The following is a 22,949-nucleotide window of genomic DNA, read 5'->3' on the forward strand; positions in this document are numbered from 1 at the left end:
TTGCAAATGACTTAATTGTATTCTTTGTTATAGCTGATATTCCATTGCGTGTGTGAGTACGTACTACATCTTCTGTATCCATTGGCTCATTGAAGAAACATTAGTTGATTTTGTGTCTTTTCGATTGTGAATAATGCTGTGATACACATGTGAGTGCATGTATCCCTTTGATATACTGATTTAGTTTCCTTTGAGTAAATACCCAATAGTGGGGTCCTGAATCATTTGGAAGTTCTACTTTTACTTTTTGGAGAAATATCTATACTGTTTTCTATACTGGTTGTACTAATTTACATTCCCACCAACAGCATATAAACATTAATTTTTATCATATTTTCAACAGTGTCTATTTTTTTTTTTGTCTTTTTAATCATAGCCATTCTAACTGAGGTAAGATGATGCCTCATTGTGCTTCTGATTTGCATTTCCCAGAGAATGTTCAGCATTTTTTCATGGACCTGTTTTTCATTAATGTGTCATCACTTGAGATATATCCATTCATGTCCTTTGGCCACTTTTTTAATGAGTCTTTTTAATATTATTCTTGAGTTGCTCGAGTTTCTTATATATTCTAAATATAGGTTGTCAGTTGAACACTTTTCAGTATGTTCTATGCAACAGTTTGTCTCTTTGGTGTTTTGATTATTTCTTTTGCAGTGCAGAAGCTTTTTCATTTATTATAGTTTCAATTTTTTTATTTTGCTTTTAGTTGACTGTGGTTTTGAGGTCTTAACCAAAAAATCTTTGCCTGGACCAATGTTCTGATTTTTATAACGTTTTCTTCTTGTAGTTTTATACTTTTAGGTCTTATGTTTAAGTCATTAATCCATCTTGGGTTGACTTTTGTGTATTGTGAGAGATACAGTTTCAATCTTTTGCATATGGATATTCAATTTTCCCAACACCATTTATTGAAGAAGGTATTCTTTCCCCAGTGTACATTCTAGCTACCTTTGTTGAAAATCAATTGGCTATACAAACAGAAGTGTATTGCTGGGTTCTCTATTTTCTTCCATTGGTTTTGCTCAGGATTAATTTGGCTATTGTAGTTCTTTCTAGGTTTCATACAAATGATAGATTTCTGTTTTTTTTTTATTTCTATAAAAATGATGTTATTTTGGTAGCAATTGCATTGACTCTAGATTTCTTTGGATAATGTAGTCATTTTGATGATAGTAATTTTTTCTATCCATAAGCATGAGATTTCTTTAAATTTGTTTGTGTGCTCTTCAATTTCTTTCATCAGTGTTCTGTAGTTATCTTCACAAACATTTTTCATGTCTTGGTTAAATTTACTCGTTGGTAATTTATATAGCTATTGTAAACAGGATTGCCTTCTAGCTTCATTTTTTGACTATTTTATTGTCAATGCGTTGAAACACTACTGATTTTTGTGCGTTAATTATTTTTTTTAGATGGAGTCTTGCTCTTTCGCCCAGGCTGGAGTGCAATGGTGTGATCTCAGCTCACTGCAACCTCTGCCTTCTGGGTTCAAGTGATTCTCCTGCCTCAGTCTCCAGACTAGCTGGGACTACAGGCGCATGCCACCACGGGCTAGTTTTTTCACTTTTAGTAGATACAGGGTCTCACCATGTTGGCCAGGCTGTTCTTGAACTCCTGGCCTCAGGAGAGTTACCTGCCTTGGCCTCCCAAAGTGCTAGGAATTCAGGCATGAACCACAGCACCTGGCCTTGTTTATGAGTCCTTACAGTCTTTTATCGGAGTCTTTTTTAGGTTTTTCTATATAAAAAATTATGTCATCTGCAAAGTGGACAATTTAACTTTAACTTCCTTTTGCAAGTCAATTTGGATGTCTGTTTTTGTTTTTTTTTTTTCTCTTGCCAGATTACTGATTAGGACTTTCATGTTCAATAAGATTTGTGAAAGTGAACATTCTTGTTTTGTTCGGTGTCTTAGAGAAAAAGCTTTCAGCTTTTGTCTGTTCAGTATATTGTTAGCTTTGGGTTTGTCGCATATGACCTTTACTACTTTACAGAATGATTTTTCTATGTCTAGTTTGTTGAGAGTTTTTAATATGAACACATGTTAAATTTTATCAATTACTTTTTCTACATCTATTGATCTAGTTATATGGGTTTTGTCCTTCATTCTACTGAGGCAATATATTCAGTGTATTGATATGTGTATGCAAGCATCCTTGAATTTTGGTATAAATTTCACTTGATCATGGTGCATTACCTTTTGATGTGCTGTAGCATTTGGTTTGCTAACATTTTATTAAAGATTGTTGCATCTATGTTTATTACAGATATTGGCCCATAGTTTTGTGTTGTTGGTGGTGGATCCTTGTCTTGTTTGGTATTGTGTCCTCACAAAATAAGTTTGGAAGCATTCCTTTCTCTTATGTGTTTTTGAAATAGTTTGAGGAGGATTGGTGTTCATTTTTTTTTATACATTTGGAATAATTCAGCAGTTATTCGACCTGATTTTGTCTCTTTTTTTGTTGGGAGACATTTTTTTACTGACTCAGTCTCATTTTTCATTGATCACTTCTGTTTTTCTACTTCTGATTCAGTCTGGATAGGTTATGTGTTTATAGAAATTCAATCAGTTCCTCTATATTTTCCTGTTTGTTAGCATTTATAATATTCTCTAATTATCTTTGGTATTTCTGTGATATCAATTGTAATGTCTGTTCTTTTATTTTGCTGATTTGTTTCTTATCTCTTTTCTTGGTTAGTCAAGCTAGCAGTTTATCAATATTGGTTATATTTTTGAATAACATATCACTTCATTGACCTTTGTATTTCTTTCCTTAGTCTCTCTTTAGTTTTTCTCCGATCTTTATTATTTCTTTCATCCTGCAAATTTTGGGTTTGCTGTGTCCTTGCTTTTTCACTTCCTTGACGTGCATTGTTAGATTGTTTATATGAAATCTTTCTGCTTTCTGGTGTAGATGTTTATTGCTGTTGCCTACCTGTTCTTAATGTGTTTGCTGTATAGTATAGATTTTGATATGTCGTGTTTTCATTTTCACTTCTTTCAATAGTTAAAAACATATCCATCTTGAAAACCAAACACTGCATGTTCTCACTCATAGTGTGTGATAGATATACAGCTGTTGTTACCATGGTGATGGCCAGTGTCATGCAGAGGATTATGCCTTGCTATTCTCTTGCTCAGTGGAATTCTTGCAGGGAATCAGCAAAAAGGGAAAAGCAAAAAAGGTAGGAAATATAATGGTCACATTGAAAGTAAGTCATTAACCATTCCACAGGATATTGACCTTCATCTAGAAACAAAGTCAGATACAGAAGTGGATACTTTAGCATTGCATTATTTTCCAGAACACCAGTGACTGGGGGATTTCACAGTGGCTGCTACAGTTGTGTATCTAGTAACTGAAGTCTATTACAAGTTTATGAAGCCTACACAGAAAATGAATATCAGCTTAGTCTGGTGCCTACTTGTTTTGTCTTTTGCAATCAAAGTTCTATTTTCATTAACTACACACTATATTAAAGTAGAATATGGTGGTGAAAAATCTATTTGTGTCACCTTTGGATTTTTTTTCTTTGACAAAGCAATGGTAGTGTTGATTGTAACAGAAAATTATCTGGAATTTGGACTTGAAACAGGATTTACAAATTTTTCAGATAGTGTGAAGCAGTTTCTTGAAAAGCAAGGTTTAGAATCTGAGAGTCCTGTTTCAAAACTTACTTTCAAATTTTTCCTGGCTATTTTCTGTTCACTCTTTGGGGTTTTCTTGACATTTCCTGGATTACGACTGGCTCAAATGCTTCTGGATGCCCTGAATTTGACAACAGAAAAAATTACCCAAACCTTACTTCATATCAGCTTCTTGGCACATTTATTTATGGTTTTGCTCTGGGTAAAACCAGTCACCAAAGACTACATTATGAACCCAACCTTGGGTGAAGAAAGTATCCCTTTAATGCCAGAAGCCACATTCGATACTCTGCGACTCTGGTTAATAATTCTGCTGTGTGCTTTGTGGTTGGCCATGATGTGTAGTCACCTGCAAGCTTATTTAAATTTAACCCAAAAATCTGTGGATCAGATGAAGAAAGAAGCAGGGTGAATAAGTACAGTTGAGCTACAGAAAATGGTGGCTTGAATCTTTTATTATCTTTGTGTCATTGCACTGCAGTATGTGGTGCCTCTGGTAATGCTATTTCACATAACTCTGCTTTTGGAAACACTAGGCAATCATTCCTGGGGTATTTATCCAGAATCTATCTCTACCTTACCAGTGGATAATAGTCTGCTCTACAATTTTGTTTACTCTGAATTACCGTCAGCTGACGGGAAGATGAAAGTTACTGTTACACAAATAACAGTGACACTGAGCAGCTTAAAAATATTTTTACTCTTCTTCTTTTTTGAGGACTTCTGTCTTTTCTGACCTGGTGGATTGCTGCTTACCTCTTTTCTACAAGCCTTTTTGGGCTTTTTTATCACCAATATCTGACTGTGGCATGAATCTCAGTTAACAAAAAAAATATCAAAATCACACTTTAAATTCAAATATTTGTGTCCTTAAAGGACTGATGAAAACCAGAAGAAAGTAAATACAATGGGAAAAAAAATCAGAATATCTTGTATTAAATGTTTCCTTTGTATTCTCAGGGTGAATTAATGTTATAATATTTAAAATTACAAAATAGATTGTTAACTGTTACACTGTGGCATTGGAATTTTGACTCTCTGTATTTACTGGTATGAGAGGGCTATCTACAAGGGTAATATTTCTGATTACCTTGGTTGACAGAAACCTCCAGCAGTCTTTGAAACATCTCAAATGACTCTAGTTATTGATTGCTTTTAACGGTATTATGGTACTGTTGGTAGTCATAGTGGCTGTCTATAGAACAATCTTCAAACTGAGCCATGCTTTAGGGGAGGGAAAGGGGCTAAAGTCTCTTCTGTTGGTAATGTATTAGTTACTCCTGAAACGATAAAATCCAACAGAAAGGAAGAGATAGCTACTGTATATTACAGTAAAGAAAACTGCATAGTTATTTTAAATTTAATGGAGGTGAATATGGTTAATATCTACAACTACTTCTGCTTGAGAATAGGAAGAGTATTGTTTTAAAACATATTCTACCCAACTAGAGAGTTCTTTTAAAATGATTGGCCATATGAACATTTGTAATCTTGCCATTAGGCTTGGACCTGCCATATTTTATTTTATTCTATGATCCTAAATAGTTCCTTTTAATAGTCTAAAAGTATTTATCAATACTGGGCAGACTTTAAAGAAATTACTTTGTAAACCTGCTGACTACCTATATGTATTATACATTTATTATATATTAAATATATGATGAGATTATAAAAGATGGGAATATTGATTTCTTATAATATTTTAAGTTGCAGAATGTATGTTAAAAAGTGATTTGAATGAGATGATTTGTATCTAGAAATTTTATTTCTTTTTGGAATGAGATTAAAATACATTTTGAAAGTTCAAAAAAATGTCCATCTTAACTATTAATTGATCCAGTGGTCATTTGGGATTATGTTATTTAATTTTCATGTATTGATATAATTTTCAAAGATCCTCTTGGTGTAGATTTTTACTTGTATTTTATGGTGGTTTGAGTTATTTGCAATACATATTTTTTCAATTTGTTGTCATGTATATCCTATTGTGTTTTATTTTTTTTATTTTTTTATTTTTTTTTGAGACGTAGTCTTGCACTGTTGCCCAGGCTGGAGTGCAGTGGCGTGATCTCAACTCACTGCAAGCTCCGCCACCCGGGTTCATACCAGTTCTTCTGCCTCATCCTCCTGAGTAGCTGGGACTACAGGTGCTGGCCACCACACCCAGCTAATTTTTTGTACTTTTAGTAGAGATGTGGTTTCACCGTGTTAGCCAGGATAGTCTCGATCTCCTGACCTCATGATCTGCCCACCTCAGCCTCGCAAAGTGCTCTGACTACAGGCTTGAGCCACCGTGCTGGGCCAGCCTATTGTTTTTCAGATGTTGATATTTGTAGTCTGTTATGGAGAATATGCTAATAAAAAGAATGTTTATTCTGCCTCTGTTGGATAAAATGTTTTGTAAATATCTATCAAAATCATTTGGCCTAAATTCCAGTTTAAATCCAATGTTTGTTTTTTGATTTTGTTTTAATAATCTTTTTCATTCTGAGGTGGGGTGTTAAAGTTTCCCACAGTTATTGTATTGTAGTCTATTCCTCTCTTTAGATGTAGTAATATTTGCTTTATGAATCTGGGTACTCCAGTGTTTGGTGAATATATATACTCAGAATTTTTATATTCTAACTTAAATTCTGGTTTGTGTGGTATAAGTATAGACACTTCTGCTTACTTTTGGTTTCTTGTTGCATGAAATATCTTTTTTCATGCTTTTATTTTCTTGTCTATATTTGTCTTAATAGGTAAGGTGCATTTCTTGTAGGCAGCCTATAGTCAGACCATGTTTTCTAAGTTCATTCACACAGTCTATTATCTTAAGTGAATAATACAATGCATTTACATTCAAGGTTGTCTTTGATATCTAAGGTAGTGTTTCTGTTATTGTCTTAACTGTTTTATATATTCTTTGTTCCTTACTATTTATCTGACTTTGTCATTGCTCTTTGTTAGTTTTTTTTTATAGTGTTACCATGAGTCCTTGTTCTTCCTTTTTTGTGTATTTGCTTTACCAGTGGGTTTTTTACTTTTATGTGTTTTCATGAAGGTTATCCTTTTGCTTCCAAGTTTAGAATTCATTTTATAAATAATTTTCATCTTAATTTCTTTGTTGACTTCATGGTCATTCATGTTGTTTAAATTTCATTTATTTGTATAGTTTCCAGAATTTCTGTTGGTATTGATTTCTAGTTTTGCTCCACTGTGGTCAGAGAAGATACTTAATCTGATTTTGGTATTTTAAAATTTGTTGAGACTTATTTTGTGGCCTAAAATATGGTCTATTTTGGACAATAATCCGTGTACTGATGAGAAGAATGTATATTCTGCAGTTGTTGAGTAGAATGTTCTGTAAATATCTGTTAAGTCATTTGGTCTAAAGTCCAATTTTAGTCCAATGTTTGTTTCTTTTCTGTCTAGATAATTTGCCTAATGCTCTGAATGGTGTGTTGAATTTCCCAAGTATTATTGTATTGCTCCCTATCTCTCTGTTTATGACTAAATATTGGTTTTATAAATGTGGGTGATCCAGCATTTTGTACATATGTATTTATAATATACATGTTCTTAATGAATTGACCCCTTTATTATTATATAATAATCCTTTTGCATTTTCTTAACTGTTTTTGACTTAAGGTATGATTTATCTGATACAAGTGTAGCTTCTCGTTTTTGCTTTTAGTTTTCATTTGCATGGAATATCTTTTTCCATGCCTTTACAGGTAACATGAGTTTCTTGGAAGCAACATATAGCTCAAAAATGTTTCTAAATGTATTCAGCCAGTCTATATATTTTTAAATGAATATTTAATCCATTTACAATCAAGGTTTACATTGATATCTGTGGTTTTGTTCCTGACATGTTGTTGTTTTCTAGTTAATTTATAAATTATTTGAATTTTTCATTTTCTTTGACTGTCGTTGTTTGGTGGAGTTCTGTAGTAGAGTCCTATGATTTGTTTCTCTTCCTCCTTCGTGTGATTGCTTTACCAGTGAGTTTTTTATACTTTCATGTGTTTTCCTGGTTGTAAATATTGTCTTTTTACTTCCATGTTTAGGAATCAGTTGAGCATTTTTTGTAGGGCCAGTCTAGTGGTGACAAATTTCTTCAGGATTTGCTTGTCTGGAAAAGACTGATTTATACTTTATTTATGAAATTCAGCCCTGCTGAATGTAGAATTCTTAGCTGACTTTATTTTTTCTTTCAGCATTTTGAAAATGCCATCCCACTGTTTTCTGGCCTTTATGGTTTCTCCTGAGAAACCCACTGTTAGTCTGATGGGGTCTCCTTCATAGGTGAATAGATGCACTTTTCTTTCTGATTTTAGAATCTTTGCATTTACACCGATTTGAGACAGTCAGATTTTAATGCGCTGTGGTGAAGTCCTTTTGGCACTGCATTTGTTAGGGATCACTGAGCCTTCCATATCAGAATGTCTAAATCTCTTGCTAAATGTGGAAAGATTTTATCTATTATTTCATTAAATAGGTTCTCTAGGCCTTTTGAATTCTCTTAACCTTGATAATACAATTCATAAATTGGTTTTCCCTATGTAGTCCCAAATGTCTCAAAGAGTTTCACTTATTTTAAAAATTCATTTTGCAAAATTTTGTCTTGATTATTTTAAAAGACCTATCTTCAAGTCGTAGAATTTTTTTTCTTTTCCCTGGTATAGCCTATTTTTTAACGTTTTAAATGTGTTTTGTGTTTCCTCCAATAATTTTCTTTTCCTTCAGAATTTCTGGTTTTAATTTTCTTTTCTAAGATACCTATTTTCTTTCTCATTTGTACCTTGAATTGATTTTCTGACTTTCTTTTATTGGTTTTCAGATTTCCATTGCATCTCACTGAGCTTCTTTAAACTTAATGTTTTGTATTTTTTAGGGGTTGATGAATACGTTTGTTATCATGATAATGGTGAGGGTTTCATGGGTATACATGTGTCAAAACTTAGCCAAATTTTACACTATAAACAGGTGCAGTTTATTGTATGGAAATTATACATCCATCAAAACGTTAAAATAGAGCCACAAACTCCTTTATATTTCTCTCAATATGAGATGGATTATAATTCTCTTCCCCTTGAGTGTGGATTGGCTATATATGTCAGTACAGAATAATATTTCTGTACTGCAAAAGATACTGATCAAACAGTAAAAAGAAAAGGCACAGAATGGGAGAAAATAATTGCAAAACACATAACTGATAAGAGACTGGTATCCAAATATGCGAAAAATAAAAAACACTTAAAACTCAAGAATAAAAGATAAACAACCCGGCCAGGTGCAGTGACTCACACCTGTAATCTCAGCATCTTGTGAGGCCGAGGCAGGTGGATCACGAGGTCAGGAGATGGAGACTATCTCCTAACTAACACGGTGAAACCCTGTCTCTACTAACAATGGCTAACCCGGTGAAACCTTGTCTCTACTAAAAATACAAAAAAGAAAAAAAAAAAAATTAGCCAGGTGGCGTGGTGGCGGGTGCATGTAGTCCCAGCTACTCGGGAGGCTGAGGCAGGACATGGCGTGAACCCGGGGGAGGGAGCTTGCGGTGAGCCAAGATTGCGCCACTGCAATCCAGCCTGGGCGGCAGAGCGAGACTCTGTCTCAAAAAATAAACACTAAAAAACACTTAAAACTCAAGAATAAAAAAATAAATAACCCAATTATAAAATGGCAAAGGATTCAAACAAATACAAATGTAAAAGTTGTAAGGCTTCACTAAAGAGCATAAAAGTATGGCAAATAAGCATATGTAAAGATGTTCAGCATCATGTGTCATTAGGAAATAGAAATTTAAAATAACAATGACATACTGCTACACCCATATTAGAATGGCTAAAATCTAAAACACTGACTATACTAACCCTAGCAAGGATGTAGAGTAACAAGAGCTCTCATTTATTGTTGGTGGAAATGTTTATATATTCTCTTTATATATTCTATAGTTTTATATATTCTATTGGATAATTTAAATGTATTTTCCTTCTCATATTCTTCATATTCTTCCTATAATTATATTTGTATTTTTATACTTTGTCTTTATTTGGAGATATTCATTCTGCTCAATATTTTAGTTTACTAATCTTTTTATCATGTGAGTCTAACTTGATATTTAACCCAAATACTGTGTATTAAACGTATTCATTTTTTTTCAATTTATCTTTGGCTCCTTTCCAAATATGCTTGTTTAGTTTATAATTCCTTGATCTTTTCAAATCACTTTTAAAAATTTTCCATTTGATTACAATGGAAACTGCTCAGGGAAATAAAGTTGTGTCTGCCTTTCCCAACCCATACTAACTCACCGCTCCCATGTCACCCACACATTTAATCTCCTCTTTGTTTTCCTGAAAACCTGACAACCATGTGGTTTCTACTGTTAACCTTAAGATTTTTCACCTTCAGTGATGATGGCTTCAGTTGAGGGCCAGCCATTTCCTGTCCAGAGATCACTATGTATTCTCCCATGCCCAGAGCTCCGGAAACAACTATGACTAGAGACACAGAGAATGACTTACCCACTTAGGTAGAGAAGATTAAGGTTTCTTCCTCCTTCCCAGGAGATCTGGGACCTACACCACCACTGTGTTTATACTATAAAATAAAAAATATCACACTCATCCCACAGATATGAAAAGTATAAAAAAAAAAACAATGTGTAAGGAAAACCTACCTCGGCCGGGCGCGGTGGCTCAAGCCTGTAATCCCAGCACTTTGGGAGGCCAAGACAGGCGGGTCACGAGGTCAAGAGATAGAGACCATCCTGGCGAACACGGTGAAACCCCGTCTCTACTAAAAAGTACAAAAAAAAAAAAAAAAAAAAAAAAAAAACTAGCCGGGTGAGGTGACGGGCGCTTGTAGTCCCAGCTACTCGGGAGGCTGAGGTAAGAGAATGGCGTAAACCCAGGAGGCAGAGCTTGCAGTGAGCTGAGATCTGGCCACTGCACTCCAACCTGGGCTGCAAAGCGAGACTCTGTCTCAAAAAAAAAAAAAAAACCTACCTCTATGTAAATACTATCACTGTTGATTCGATAATTTTAATAGTTTAACCATCACCAAAAGGAGCTATCTCAAAAATGCAAATTAGGCTAAACATCCAAAAATTAGTCAGTGTAACACAGGATAAAGATAAAACAAATTTGATACACACAAGAACATTTAACAAAACCAATATCTATTTAAAGTAAAACCCAAAGCAGTCCAGAAATACAAGAAAACTTCCTAGACCTGCTAAAAGGCATCTATAAAATGTGCAGCTAATGTCACATGTAATGGTTAAAACCTAGGTATGGGAAAGTTATTTTAGAAAAAAGACAAGAATGGACTCCACCTGGGGATTGGAAACTTTACATATGATGTTATCATACAAATAAAAATTTCTAAGAAATTTTGAAAAACCCACTAGAACTAATAAATGAGTTCAGCAAGGTTGCATGATTTAACATCGGTACAATCTTTTTTTAAGATGGCTGACTAGGAGCATTTCAAACCAGCTGCATCCATTTAGTACCATAATAGTATATAGACAATCATATATTCAGTACATTGTCCAAGAGAGAACACAAGAGATCAACAGAAAAGTGACAGGAAATGGCAAAAACTAGAAAGGAAAAGAAAAACAGGCAGCCTGTGTGGCCAAGACTGGCTGGAAAACAGGAGTGACTCTATAATACAGGAGAAAGTAAGCAACAGCATTTCTCTGGTCCATTTTCTCACTAGGGAATCATAAAATCTAGATCATGAGAGAGCACTTTGACCCTCCCAATCCCTGAATCTAGCCAAAGGAGGAGTCAGGTGACTGAGAGAAGAAACCACTCAAGGGAGGGAACATGCCCTTGGTTCCACACACTTCCTGTAGCCTAAGAAGCTAGAGCAAGATGACCTTTTTAATCCTAGCTCCTAACAGAGTGTTCATGGTCCTAGTCATCAGGGTTGTTGTCATTCCTAGTCATTAAGGAAACTCAAGCTACTGCGCACGGAACTGGGGCATGAGCAGGGAGTGGGCTAGCACAACCAGGACTGAGAATCAAGCATGACATGGACAGCAGCCAACAGCACTGAAAGTGGGCATTATCCCCAGGACTTGAGCAGGATGACAGTTGTCACAGTGACTTCATCTTGAGCTGTGGAGGAGTTCCTATGACCCAGGGTTGAACTAAAGAGCAGCATAAATTTCTCAGGTCTGACAGAATAGCCAGGGTGTTTGTGACAGGTGGGAGGAGGGAGCAAGCCCCAGTGGGGCTGGGCATGAGAGGGATAAATTTGCCCAACCACCAGTCAGAGTTGTGGATGCTGAGACCACCACCACCCTCCCTGTGGCAGGACCTCAGGGCAGTGACAGTTGCCCCTCACCCAAGCATTTCACCAGCCCCCTGAGGATTGCCTCACTCCTACCAATTACCTCTGTGCAGGCACTCATCACTGGGGAAGTCTGAGTGCAATTCAGCTCCATCCAGTATCACCCCTTCCTTAGGACAAAGTGTAGGATCCAGGGTTGTAAGGAGGTTCCCCAACCCAATCCACCACCTGGGACAACAAAATGTGTCTTTTGGGGTCAGTGAAGTTGAGCATAAACAACACACTGCTTCCATCACAGCTGGCTTTTACCTGCAAGTGCCACCAACTGGCCTAGATGCTGGCATACACAGCCCATTACAACCATTGCCAACACAGCTGGGACTCAGAAGAGCACAGGAGACTTGGAAGAGCATTTCATCACTACTGCTTTTTCCATTGCACACACCACCATGACTGTCCAGAAGTTTGAGAGTCCATTCACCCTCCCAGTATGGTACAATTACAACTGGCATCTGAGTAAGTTACCCTGCTGGTGGCCTGCCTGGAGTCACCAACACAGGTGCCAGCATATGTCACTCTAGGTCAAAAGGATAGATAAGCTTAGTTCACCAACACTAGCACTGAAACCTAGAGATGGGCCCATACAGCATTTCAGTGTAGCCAGCACAACTTCACTGTAGCCCCTAGAAATAACCACACTGTAATGCACTGAGGAAACCATAGATACCACTAATGATATTTTACAGCCAAGGAAATCACACAGAGACTTCACAATTGAATGCAAAGCCAATAAACCCTACCCAACCAACATTCTACTCACATCTTCAGGAAAGAAATTCTCACACTCAAAGAAAGTAAATTCAAAAATAAAAAGTGACTTTTACATCAGATGCATAGAAATCAATGTACAGACACAAGAAACATAAGCAAGCAAGGAAATATGACATCCTTAAAGGAACACAATTATTCCTTAACAAAAGTTTTTTTTTTTTTTTTTTTTTTTTTTTTTTTTTTTTTTTTTTTTTTTTTTTTTTTCCTGAGATGGAGTCTCACTCTGTCTCTCAGGCTGGAGTACAGTGGCACAATCTCGGCTCCCAGGTTCACACCATTCTCCTGCCTCAGCCTCCTGAGTAGCTGGGACTACAGGAGCCCACCACCATGCCTGGCTAATTTTTTTTTTTTTTTTTTTTGCATTTTTTAAGTAGAGATGGGGTTTCACTATGTTAGCTGGGATGGTCTCAATCTCCTGACCTCATGATCCACCTGCCTCCGCCTCCTAAACTGCTGGGATTACAGGTGTGAGCCACTGCACCAGGCCTATTATTATATAACTGGCCCAAAAACTGTCCATAAACAAAATCTCTGCAGCACTGTGATATGTTCATGATGGCCAAGATGCCCATGCTGGAAAGTTGTGGGTTTACCGGAATGAGGGCAAGGAACACCTGGCCCACCTAGGGCGGAAAACCGCTTAAAGTTGCTCTTAAACTACAAACAACAATTGAGCAATCTGTGCCATAAGGGCATGTTCCTGCTGCAGATAACTAGCCAGACCCAACCCTTTCTTTCAGCCCATCCCTTCATTTCCCATAAGGGATACTTTTAGTTAATCAAATATCTATAGAAACAATGATAATGACTGGCTTGCTGTTAATAAATACATGGATAAATCTCTGTTTGGGGCTCTGAGATCTGAAGGCTGAGGGACCTCTGACTTCCCACTTCACACCTCTGTATTTCTGTGTGTGTGTCTTTAATTCCTCTAGTGCCGCTGGGTTTAGGGTCTCCCTGACCAAACTGGTCTCAGGACAAAAGATCAATTTTCCCCCTAATTTTGGGCTATGATGAATGAAGTGGCTATGATCATTTACATATATATCTGGGTAGACATTTGTTCTGTTAGATTTCCAGTAAAAGTTATCTGATTTACTTCTTTATATACAGATCCTGCCTGCCTGCTTGCCTGTCTTCCTTCCTGCCCCTCCTTCTCCTCCTTCCCTCCTTTCTCTCCTTTTCTTCCATTCTTTCTAATAGGATCTCACTCTGTTGCCCAGGCTGGATTGTAGTGGCACAATCATAGCTCACTGCAGTCTCAACCTCCTGGCGTCTCGCCTCAGCCTCCTGAATAGCTAGCACTACACATGCACCCTGCCATGCCTAGTTAGATTTTTGTTTTTGTAGAGACGGAGTCTCCCAATTTTGCCTGTCTGGTCTCAAACTCCTGGCCTCAAGAGATCCACCCACCTCAGTCTCCCAAAGTTCTGGGATTACAAGTGTGAGCCACCATGACCTGTCTATATGGATTTTATTTTTTTTAAAAAAGTAGTTTTAGTCCCACAGCAACACTGAGAAGAAAGTACAGAGAATTCTCATCTAGCCTCTACCCCTCCCCCAACATGCCCAACCTCCATTATCAACATCCCCCACCCGAGTGGTGCATTTGTTACAACTGATGAACCTACACTGACACATCATCATCACCCAGAGTCCATGGTTTACACATGGTTTACACTAGGGTTCACTCTTGGTGTTGTACATGCTATGGATTCTGATAAATGGGCAGCGATATGTACCTACTATTACAAAATCATACAGAACAGTTCCACCGCCCTAAAACTCCCCTGTGGTCTGACTATTCATGCCGCCTTCCTCACTAAACCCTGGCAATCACTGACTCTTTTACTGCTTCCATGGTTTTGCCTTTTCCAGGTTGTCATACTTGGAATCATACAGTGTGCAGCCTTATCAGATTGGTTTCCTTCACTTGGTATTATGCATTTAGGTTTCCTCTTTATGGATAATTTCTTTGCATCACTGAATAATATTTCATCATCTGGATGTACCACAATGTGTTTATCCCCTTACCTCCTAAAAGATATCTCAGTTGCTTCTAAGATTTGGCAATTCTTTAAAAAGCTGCTGTAATCATCAATGTGCAGGTTTCTGTATGGATGTAAGTTTTCAACTCATTCAAGTACACGGTAAAGAGATTACTGTATCATATGGCAAGAATGTGTAGTTTTGTAAAAACTGCCAAACCACCTTTCAAAATAGCTGTACCATTTTCATTTCCACCAGCAGTGAGTGAGTTCTTGTTATTCTACAACCTCCCCAGTACCTGATGTTGCCAGTGTTTAGAATTTTGGTGATTCTGATAGGCATCTTATGGCATCTCACTGTTGTTTTAATTTACAGTTCCTTAATGGGATATGATGTGGAGCATCTTCTCAATTGCTCACTTGCCATCTGTATATCTCCTTTGATGTGGCACCTGTTCAAGTGTTTTGCCCATTTTTAAATCACAGTGCTTACTCTCTTATTGTTGAATTTTAAAAGTTCTTTGTCTATTTTGGATAAAGTCCTTTATCAGATAGATCTTTTGGAACTATTTACTCCAAATCTGTGGCTTATTTTTTTGACAGATTCTTCAGCAGAGCAGAAGTTTTTAAATAAAGTCCAGCCTATCAATGATTTCTTTCAAGGATCATGCTTTTGGTGTTAATCTAAAAATTCATAGCCATACTGTCAGTCACCTAGATTTTCTCCTGTTATCTTCTAGGAGTTTTACTAAGCTTGCTCTTTACATTTAGGTCTATAATTCATTTTGAGTGCATTTTTTTAGTAAGAGCTTAAAGCCTATATCTAAATTTATTTTTATGCACATGGATGACCAAATATTCCAGCTCCATTTGTTGAAAATACTATCTTTGCTTAATTACATTGCTTTTGTTTCTTTACCTAAGATCAGTTGATGACACTTATGGTCTGTTTCTGAGATCTTTATTTTGTTTCATTGATTTACTGGACATTCATTTTCCAACACCACTTTGTCTTGATTGCCATAGTTTATAGGAGGTCTTGAAGTCAAATATTGTCAGACCTCCACTATTGTTCTTCTCCCTCCGTAACATATTGCTAATTCTAGATCTTCAACTCTCCATATAAACTTTAATATTAGTTTTTCATACCGAAAAAAAATTTACTGAGATTTTGACTGGATTGTGTTGACTTGTACCTCAACTTGGGAAAAGTGACAACTTGACAATATTGATCCTTTAAATCCATGAACATGGAATATCTCTCAATTTATTTATTTCTTCCAGAGTTTTGTCATTTTCTTCATATAGATATTGTACACATTTTGCTAGATTTATACCTAGGTATTTTATATTTGCAAGTGCTAAAGAAATTGACTTTGTGTTTTCAATTTGAAATTTTACTTGTTCATTGATGGCATACAGGAAAATAATTAACTTTTGTATATTCACTTTGCAACCTACAATCTTGTTATAATTAAGGAGTATTTTGTTGATTCTTTCAGATTTTCTACCTAGATTATCATGTGTTCTTCAAAGATAGTTTTATGTTTTCCCAATCGGTATGCCTTTTATTTTCTTATTGTATTAGCTCAACTTCCCAAAAGTGTTGAAAAGGAGTGATGAGAAAAGAATATCCCTGCCTCTTACCTGATCTCAGCAGGAAAGCTTCTAGTTTCTCATCATTGTGTTGTTAGCTATAGGTTTTTCATAGATGTCTTTTTCAAGTTGAAGATTTACCATGAACGAGCGTAGAATTTTGCAAATGCTTTTTATGGTTCTATATATATAATCATGCAGTTATTCCTGTTTAGCCTGTTGAGATAGATTACTTAAATTCATTTTGGGTTGTTAAACCAGCTTTTCAGATGAGGGATATATCCTAGTGGGTCATGGTATGTCATTTTTTCATAATTGTTGGATAAAATTCGCTAATATTTTGTTGAGAATTTTGTGATCTCTGTTCATGAGAGACGATGATTTGTAGCTTCCTTTTTTTGTAATGTCTTTGGTTTAATTTTAGGAGGATGCAGACCTCATAGAGTTATTTTAAAAAACAAAAAAACAGACCATCCTGGCTAACACAATGAAACCCCGTCTCTACTAAAAATACAAAAAATTAGCCGGGCGTGGTGGCAGGCACCTGTAGTCCCAGCTACTCCGGAGGCTGAGGCAGGAGAATGGCCTGAACCTGGGAGGTGGAGCTTGCAGTGAGCCGAGATTATACCACTGCACTCCAGTCTGGGCAACAGAGCGAGACTGCACCTCAAAGAAAATACATACAGCTTTTTATCTTATTGATTTTTCTCTATTGATTTTCTGTTTTCAATTTCATTGATTTCTGCTCCAATTTCTATTATTTATTTTCTTCAGCTTTCATTGGATTTCATTTGCACTTCTTTTTCTTATTTCTAAAGTGACAGCTTAGATTATTGATTTTAGATCTTTCTTGTCTTCTAATATATGCGTTCAATGTTACACATTTCCTCCAATTTTCCTCTAAACAGTGTTTTTTCTGTATTCTACAAATTTTAATCAGGTGTATGGTTATGTAGTTCAATTTTTAAAATTTCTTTTGAAATGTCTTTGAACCATGTGTTATTTAGAATTGTGTTGTTTAATCTTCATGTACTTGGGATTATTGTTATAGTTGTATTTATATCTATCATAAGTTACTTTCTATCTTTGCTTTCCACTGTTTCTTCCTTTTGTGGCTTTAACCAATCATTTTCTATGATTCCATTTTCTCTCTTTTCTTAGCATATTGGTTACACTCATTTTTTACATTTTTCTTTTTTTGTGTTTACCCTGCAGTTTCCAATATATACTTATAACTAACTCAAATCCACTTTAAAATGGTACAATATGATTTCACAAGTAGGGCAGGTATCTTTGTTAAACAAATTTGATTTTAGATTCAAGGGCATAACAAAATATTACTAATTCCTCTCTCTGTACCTTCTACCATTGCTGTCATTCACTGCACTTATACATAAGCTATAACCATTACATACAGTGTTGCTATCATGATTTTGAATCATCACTTATTACTTCTCTAATATTGTGCATTCCTTTATGTAGATCTGAGATTCCTTGACCTACATCAGGTCTCTTCTTTCTGAAGAACTTTCCTTGACATTTCTTGTAAGGCAGGTCTACTAGTAACAAATTCCCTTAATTTTTGTTGGTCTGAGAAGGTCTTTCTCCTCAACTTTTGAAGAATAATTTCACAGGATACAGAATTCTAGGTTGAAGGATTTTCCTCTTAATACTTTTTATTCCACTCTCTTCTTGCTTGTGTGGTTTCTGAAAAGATAGCTGCAATTTGCATGTTTACTCCTCTATAAGTAAGGTTTATTCTTCCCTCTTCTGGCTTCTTTCAAAGATTTATTTTTTTATCCTTGGTTTCCTGCAGTTTAGATATGATACGACTTAGATTTAGTTTTTTGGTGTTTATTCTGTTTGGACTTCTCTGAGTTTCCTGAATCTGTGGTTTTGTGTCACATATTAATTTAGAAAAATTCTCATTCATTATCGTTTTGAATATTTCTTCTATTTCTTTCTCTCTTTCTTCTCCTTCTGGGGTTCCACTATGCATACTTACATCTTTTGTAGTTGTCCCACTGTTCTTGGATATTCTGTTCCATTTTTACTCAGTCTTTTCCACTTTGCTTTCATTTTTGGAAGTTTCTCTTGAAATATACTCAAGCTCAAGATTCTTTCCTCACCCACATCCAGTCTACTAATGAGCCTTCAATGCCATGCTTTATTTTTGTTAGTTTCTTGATCTCTAGAATTTTTATTTGATTCTTTCTTAGACTTTCCATCTCTCTGCTTATATTACCAATCTGTTCTTACAAATTGTCTATTTTTTCCACTATTCCAATATTTTATCACTCATCATATTAATCATAGTTGCTTAAAGTTACCAATCTGATAATTCTAATATACCTGCCATATCTGAATATAGTTCTGTGAGATAGTTCCGTTTCTTGAAACTTTTTGTTGTTTTGGGTTTTTTGTTTGCTGGTTTTGGGGTTTCTTTTTTTTCCCTTTTAGTATGCTTTCTAATTTTTTGTTAGAAATTTGACATCATATACTGGGTAAAAGGGCATCTGGGCTGGGCATAGTGGCTTCCACTGGTAATTCCAGAATGTTGAGTGGCTGAGGTGGGAGGATGGCTTGAGGCTAGGAGTTTGAGGATAGCCTAGATAACATAACAAGACTCTGTCTGTACAAAAAAAAAAAGTAAAAATATTAGCCAGGCATAGTTGTACACAGCTATGGTTCCAGCCACAAAGAGGACTGAAGCAGGAGGATCACTTGGGTCCAGAAGTTCAAGGCTGCAGTATGCTGTGATAGTGCCATTGCATTCCAGCCTGGGGGACAAAGCAAGATCCTATCTGTTATTTATTTATTTATTTATTTATTTTTTCTTTACTTTTTAAAATTATTATACTTTAAGTTCCAGGGTACATGTGCACAACGTGCAGGTTACATAGGTATACATGCGCCATGTTGGTTTGCTGCACCCATTGATTCATAATTTACATTAGGTATTTCTCCTTATGCTATCCCTCCCCCCAGCCCCCATCCCACAACAGGTCCTGGTGTGTGATGTTCCCCACCCTGTGTCCAAGTGTTCTCATTGTTCAATTCCTACCTATAAGTGAGAACATGTAGTGTTTGGTTTTCTGTCCTTGTAATAGTTTGCTGAGAATGACAGTTTCCAGCTTCATTCATGTCCTCACAAAGGACATGAGCTCCTCCTTTTTTATGGCTGCATAGTATTCCACGGTGCATATGTGCCAAATCTTCTTAATCTAGTCTATCACTGATGGACATTTTGGTTGGTTCCAAGCCTTTGCTATTGTGAATAGTGCTGCAATAAACATATGTGCGCATGTGTCTTTATAGCAGCATGATTTATAATCCTTTGGGTATATACCCAGTAATGAGATCGCTGGGTCAAACGGTATTTCTAGTTCTAGATCCTTAAGGAATCAGCACACTGTCTTCCACAGTGGTTGAACTAATTTACACTCCCACCAACAGTGTAAAAGCATTTCTATTTGTCCATATCCTCTACAGCATCTGTTGACTGACTTTTTAATGATCACCATTCTAACTGGTGTCAGATGGTATCTCATTATGGTTTTGATTTGCATTTCTGTGGTAACCAGTGATGATGAGCATTTTTTCATGTGTCTGTTGGCTGCATAAATGTCTTCTTTTGAGAAGTGTCTGTTCATATCCTTCGCACACTTTTTGATGGCGTTTTTTCTTGTAAACGTGTTTAACTTCTTTGCAGATTCTGGATATTAGCCCTTTGTCAGATGAGTAGATTGCAAAAATTTTCTCCCATTCTGTAGGTTGCCTGTTCACTCTGATGGTAGTAGTCTTTTGCTGTGAAGAAGCTCTTTAGTTTAATTAGATCCCATTTGTCCATTTTGGCTTTTGTTGCCATTGCTTTTGGTGTCTTAGGCATGAAGTCCTTTCCCATGCCTATGTGCTGAATGGTATTGTGGCTAGATTTTCTTCTAGAGGTTTTACGGTTTTAGGTCTAACATTTAAATCTTTAATCCAGCTTGAATTACATTTTTGTATAAGGTGTAAGGAAGGGATCCAGTTTCAGCTTTCTACATATTGCTAGCCAGTTTTCCCAGCACCATTTATTAAATAGGGCATCATTTCACCATTGTTTGTCTTTGTCAGGTTTGTCAAAGATCAGGTGGTTGTAGATGTGTGCTGTTATTTTTGAGACCTCTGTTCTGTTCCGTTGGTGTATATATCTGTTTTGGTACCAGTACCATGCTGTTTTCGTTACTGTAGGCTTCTAGTATAGTTTGAAGTCAGGTAGCATGATTCCTCCAGCTTTGTTTTTTTTTTTTTTTTTTGCCTAGGATTATCTTAGTAATGTAGGCTCTTTTTTGGTTCCCTATGACCTTTAAAGTATTTTTTTTCCAATTCTGTGAGGAAAGTCATTGATAGCTTGATGGGGATGGCATTGAATCTGTAAATTACCTTGGGCAGTATGGTCATCTTCACGATATTGATTCTTCCTATCCATGAGCATGGAATGTTCTTCCATTTGTTTGTGTCCTCTTTTATTTCATTGAGGAGTTGTTTGTAGTTCTCCTTAAAGAGGTCCTTTACATCCCTTGTAAGTTGGATTCCTAGGTATTTTATTCTCTTCATAGTAATTGTGAAGTGATTCACTCCTGATTTGGCTCTCTGTTTGTCTGTTATTGATGTATAGGAATGCTTGTGATTTTGCACATTGATTTTGTATCCTGAGACTTTGCTGAAGTTGCTTATCAGCTTAAGGATATTTTTGGGTGAGATGATGGGGTTTTGCAAATATAGAATCATGTCATCTGCAAATAGGGACAATTTGACTTCCTCTTTTCCTAATTGAATATGCTTTTTTCTTTCTCTTGCCTGATTGCCCTGGCCAGAACTTCCAGCACTATGTTGAATAGGAGTGGTGAGGGAGGGAATCTTTGTGCCAGTTTTCAAAGGGAATGTTTCCAGGTTTTGCCCATTCAGTATCATATTGGCTGTGTGTTTGTCATACATAGGTCTTATTATTTTGAGATCCGTTCCATCAATACCTAGTTTATTCCTATTTAAGGGAGTTTGGTAATGAGGCATGTAGTGATGTAGTAGTTAAGGGGCATAGGAAAGGAAAGTGCAATGTAGTTTTATGATTAGGTTACGGTGAGCCTGTGCCCCTGGTCTGTGGACTTTGCCAGTGCTTCTCAGTTTTCTGTCTACTTATGTGAGACAGGATTGCTAGAAGGGGCTGGAAATAGGAATCTGCCTTCCCTCAGGTTGGTTAGGCACTGGTAAGATAGTTTCCCCTGTGGGCAGGCCTTTCAAGAATAGACATTTCTGGCATATTTCAAAATGGTTAATTTTTCTTCTCTGCTGGAAGCATGAGAAGATTTTTCTCAGATAGTCACTGTGAGAACTAAGAAGAGCTGAGATTCTAGAGGTGAAACTCACAAAATTGCAATGACAGGAGGGTGCCCCTATGACTGCCCCCCTCCCCCAGAGTTCTTAACTCTCAGACTTGTCCATACTGAGCCTTCACCAATTCGTCAATTGCAATTCAGGTTTCCATGCCCTTGTGCTTGTTTCCTCGGATGTTTCTGCTTGTGGCTCTCTACTCTGGCAGGTTGTAATTCTCTGTATTTGTCTGTTTGTCTCTCCAATCTAAGATGCAGAGGCTTGCCCTATGTCCTCCCTTATCCGAAGATTCTAGAAAGAGTTTTTGAATTTCAGTTTGTTGATCTTTTTACTTGGTATTAAGATGGGGTTATGGTATGACTTCCAAGCTTCTTATATACGAGACTGGATATCAGAGGTCTGATTTATTTTCAGAATGATTTCTCTTAAGGCCCTTCATAATTTTCCTGTACTTGCCATATTAAAGATCAAGATTGAAATTTGACATTAAAGAATATTCTTTTCAGTACCTATTCAATTATTTTTATGAGATTCATTGGGCAAAAGGTAGTAGTCTATTTTAACTCCTATTTAGGCCTACAAGAGTTTGCTTCACAAATTTTAAATCTAAACAGAAACAATTTTCCCTTCACTTTAGGCCAGAATTGTCTATACTGCAATTACTGCAGAAGTAGAGCCAAGCTCTCATTTATCTAAGTTTAAGTTCCTATGGTGAAATTAGGGGGTATAAGCTTTCTATCTTTAATACTATTCTCCTACAACATTATCGATAATTTTTTCTAGAAACGACTACTAGGTTTTGATAAGAACCAAACAATTAACACCTTCTTATAAAAATATAACCACTTCTAAAGAAAGATTTTTGAATATACTCAAAAATAATACCATTTCATTATTCTGCGCAGGCAAAATAATAGATGGTGAGTAAAATCTAGAGAGCTTGGATATTGTATATCAAGATTATCCAATAAAAAAATTAAATAATATTAAACTAAATTAGTTAAAATTACTGGAAATGCAAATGGCAATAGTTTTAAAGAGTTTGATTTGGTTACCTCTGAAAAGAACCTCTATAAATACAGATAAATCTCTTGGATTATACTACATTATAAAACAGAAGCAGTGTTCTCAATTGTCAACATTTACCAATATGTAGTTTAAAAGTCTAGATCTAGAGTAAAATGTTTCCACTTTCAGAAACCCACACAGAAC

The 22,949-nt window shown here is 36.2% G+C and overlaps 1 pseudogene; it reads left to right on the forward strand.

The window, feature by feature from the left end:
- Positions 1-2,163: 2,163 nt before the first annotated feature.
- On the forward strand, positions 2,164-4,465 carry LOC140711206 (transmembrane protein 161B pseudogene; annotated as a pseudogene).
- Positions 4,466-22,949: the final 18,484 nt, after the last annotated feature.

The sequence above is a fragment of the Chlorocebus sabaeus genome, unplaced genomic scaffold, assembly GCF_047675955.1.
Source record: "Chlorocebus sabaeus isolate Y175 unplaced genomic scaffold, mChlSab1.0.hap1 unalloc_scaffold_285, whole genome shotgun sequence".
Taxonomy (NCBI): domain Eukaryota; kingdom Metazoa; phylum Chordata; class Mammalia; order Primates; family Cercopithecidae; genus Chlorocebus; species Chlorocebus sabaeus.